The sequence below is a fragment of the Schistocerca piceifrons genome, chromosome 3, assembly GCF_021461385.2.
Source record: "Schistocerca piceifrons isolate TAMUIC-IGC-003096 chromosome 3, iqSchPice1.1, whole genome shotgun sequence".
Classification (NCBI taxonomy): Eukaryota; Metazoa; Arthropoda; class Insecta; order Orthoptera; family Acrididae; genus Schistocerca; species Schistocerca piceifrons.
This window is the reverse complement of record NC_060140.1, coordinates 305,511,239-305,515,358: the sequence shown is the minus strand read 5'-3', so window position 1 is coordinate 305,515,358 and position 4,120 is coordinate 305,511,239.

The following is a 4,120-nucleotide window of genomic DNA, read 5'->3' as shown; positions in this document are numbered from 1 at the left end:
TTATGCGGCAATTTTGCGTGGTAGTTAAGACACATTACTATTGGTACTTAAGCATTTGCTGCTGCAATACCTAATGGCACATCTACATCTACATTTACACTCCGCAATCCACCCAACGGTATGTGGCGGAGAGCACTTTACCTGCCACTGTCATTACCTCCCTTTCCTGTTCCAGTCGCGTATGGTTCGCGGGAAGATCGACTGCCTGAAAGCCTTCGTGCGCTCTCGAATCTCTCTAATTTTACATTCGTGATCTCCTCGGGAATATAAGTAGGGGGAAGCAATATATTCGATACCTCATCCACTTGAGCCCGCCACTTGAGCCTGCCACTCATCTCCGTAACACTATCACGCTTACCAAATAACCCTGTGACGAAACGCGCCGCTCTTCTTTGGATCTTCTCTATCTCCAAAAATGGTTCAAATGGCTCTGAGCACTATGGGACTTAACATCTATAGTCATCAGTCCCCTAGAACTTAGAACTACTTAAACCTAACTAACCTAAGGACAACACACAACACCCAGTCATCACGAAGCAGAGAAAATCCCTGACCCCACCGGGATCTCTATCTCCTCTGTCAACCCGACCTGGTACGGATCCCACACTGATGAGCAATACTCAAGTATAGGTCAAACTAGTGTTTTGTAAGCCGCCTCCTTTGTTGATGGACTACATTTTCTAAGGACTCTCCCAATGAATCTCAACCTACTACCCGCCTTACCAACTATTAATTTTATATGATCATTCCACTTCAAATCGTTCCTTACGCATACTCCCAGATGTTGTACAGAAGTAACTGCTACCAGAGTTTGTTCTGCTATCATATAATCATACAATAAAGCGCCCGTGCTCTGTCATCCAGATAAAAGGAATGGCTGACCAGGGTACAAAGTTGAAGCTAAAGACTCAGGTATTGTTATAGTAGCTGTACAGAATTTGCCATCTTTACGCTTTACATGAAACATAGACTCCGGTTTGCGCAGTTGAATAGGAACAGTTACCACGTGTTTTTTTTTCTGATTGATTCTCTTCTGCTCAAGGCCGACCAACAGTATTCTGGATATAAATTTACATTGTATTCCGAATTTCAAGAGTCTCTGCTAAGTCGGTATTACTTTAACAAATTTCTAGAATTTTTTATCTCTCTGTCGTTCGGCTGCTCTGATCCTCTTCAGTGTGTGTTTTTCCTGTTGAATGTCTTTTCTTAATGCTGTCATTCTTTTTGTTGCCTAGTCTGTCGCCATGCCAGCATCACGTGCTAACAGTAAGCTGCTGAGCTCAGGTTCTTGTACTACAATATAATTGCTAGAACCGTTCTGATTAGGCGATGATTCAGAACTGTTTGCTGTAACTGATTTACAATTCGTTGCATATTGATACGTTTAGTGTCTTGTGGTATGTGCTGTTTGGTTTCCTCCACCAATAAAAGTAAACACGTAAAATACTGGATATGGGCGTTTCACACAATATGTATACTAAAAACCCTGAAGAATCCAGCTACACGATCGTGAGACCTGCACTGAAATCGACCCTGCACCTTCCGAGATAAACTCCAAGAGACATATAAAAGATGCGGTTGCTAGTATTGCTTTATAATAAGTAGTGGAATAACAGCTTTAAATTGAATGATATACGAAATTCAACATAGACGAAATCAGAGCGGTGGCGGCTTTTGTCAAAGCTTCAAAGGCAGTGGAAGCGCGTCGCCGTACGTGCAGCAACAATCAAACTGCGCGGTCGCCACGTACCAAGTAGTGATAGAAACATATTTAAAACTTGGTAAATTCAAATGGTTCAAGTGGCTCTAAGCACTATGGGACTTAACATTTGAGGTCATCACTCCCCTAGACTTAGGTTTACTTAAACCTAACTAACCTAAGGATATCACATACATCCATGCCCGAGGCAGGATTCGAACCTGCGACCGTAGCAGCCGCGTGATTCCGGACTGAAGCGCCTAGAACCGCTCGTCCACAACGGCCGGCTCCTTAGTAAATAATAATGACAGAATCGGTAGTGTTTTAAAGTTTTTCGTTAGAGCTGAAGTTTAGAGTTGCAATACAGGGCAAAACCTTATACATGTAACATCAAAAAGCTTATGACTCACCGCCCACTCCTCCCCCCCCCCCCCTCTTTGTCACACGATGTCATATTTCGTTGATCTCCTGCCTCCCCCTTGACGCAATTTATGTATGGCCCCTTAGCGCCCCCTCCAGAAACACCAAAGGTGCATGAGAGTTGTATCTTATCACACCCCAGATCATCAGGCCTGGGGGGAGATCAGAGTGTCTTGGACGAATGCTCTCTATGAGACAGCGTTCACAAGATCTACGTCGTACGCGCAAACAACCATCACTTGTATGCACGCAGAATCTACTTTAATTGCTGAAGACCACGGCACGCCATTCCATCTTCCAAGTGATCCACATTTTCTCCTGACACGTCTGGGCTAATTAGACCTCTTTTCTGTGCTGTGGTAGCCGTACGGTCTGCCACTGCCGCCCTTACAGAACGACGATCCTGGCGAGGGACTGTGCTACGTGGGCGTCCAGAAACTCGTCTGTGTGTGTGTGTGTGTGTGTGTGTGTGTGTGTGTGTGTGAGAATGTTCACGTAACCACTGATGCCAGCATCGTTGCACAACTGACGCAGCACGTCCAACTCGTTTGGCAATTCTCCGAAAGAACCGTCCCACCACTCGGGAGGTCACAGTTTGACCCATTCAAATTCGCTCATTTGACTGTAGGAAACACGAGTGCGTCACTGTGGCATGGTTGCTGCTTGCTTCACATTTTTACACCTCAGGCCGCGCCACGGAAAACCGCTGAAGGAAGAAAACAGTGACAACTGAGCGCTGCCATTGGTTAGTAGAACGTCACGTGATACAAGTAACGATTTTGGATTGAAGTAGTATATAGGAGTAAGTGGGAGAATTGATCTAATTAACTGTTATGTTAGTATTTATAGGAATGTGAAATATACAGATTCGATTTACGTTAAATTTAGAGCCTAACAGAACGTGTCAACTGTTCTGTGGTGAAGAATGTCGCAGTGGTATCTAGTAAACTGCGTTTTGAAAGCAGAGGCGGTAACAGGTTTTTCGGAATCCCACAAGGACTGTGGAAACATGAAAAACATGGCTGCATCGAATAGGGCGGAAGCAAACATTTCCATACGAGTCTGATAATGGGCCGTGTGAAATAAATAAATGAATAAACATTTCGCTTATTCCGTATTACTTAACAATCAACTCACATATTCCATTATTTGATACATCGTATATATGCTTACTTCTAGGATAAGTGATAGTGCAATGGACTTAAAATACAACGCCCACAAGGTCTATCCTCATTCAAAGTAATTCGTCTTACTTCCTTTTCTCTTAGCTTAACACTACTGCGTTCTTAAGTTTACTTTATTGGTAACACAGTTATGTAAGAACGTTAAATTCCATATCATATTACAGTTTAATATCTAGTTTCATTTATTAGCTTAATTTTGGACATGATCAATGAATCACGTGGCTGGTGTTGAGAAACTGTATTTCTTTTCTGAGGTAGCTATTATTCTGAAGAATTTGAAAAGCCATTTAACTATTTCCGATCACGTCTTTCTGAAGACGATAATTTGCCTCTTTCAGATGTCTTCATCGAGTCCGTTGAAAAGCCGTAAGCGTTTGAAAAGGAGAAAAAGATCGAACATCACTTGTAACCTACGAAGAAATGTAATAAGACCAGGGAACTACGATAAAATGGAAGTTGGTCTTGCTTAAGCACTTTTAAATCGTAGTGTTTCAGCAGTTGTTAAATGTGCACTAGAACAACAGGAACTTCAGAGTTCCGCTGGGCCAATTGCATATTTTATAGATCGAACTTTCCGGGGTGGGGGTGGGGGGGAGGGAGGGGGTTAAATTAATGACGTGGAGGATGCAGAAAGATTCAACGTGTAAAGCAGATGAGGGCAAACACAACGATGCTCTGAAGTTTCCCACGAGTGTTATTAGGCTTTTCATAGCTCTCAAAATTAACAAAACAAGGATCTGGAATGAATTATCCTATGAATGGAGAAGATTTCCACTGTGTTTTGTTGTGCAGGCTTTCAAAAGATGCCCTGAAAAAA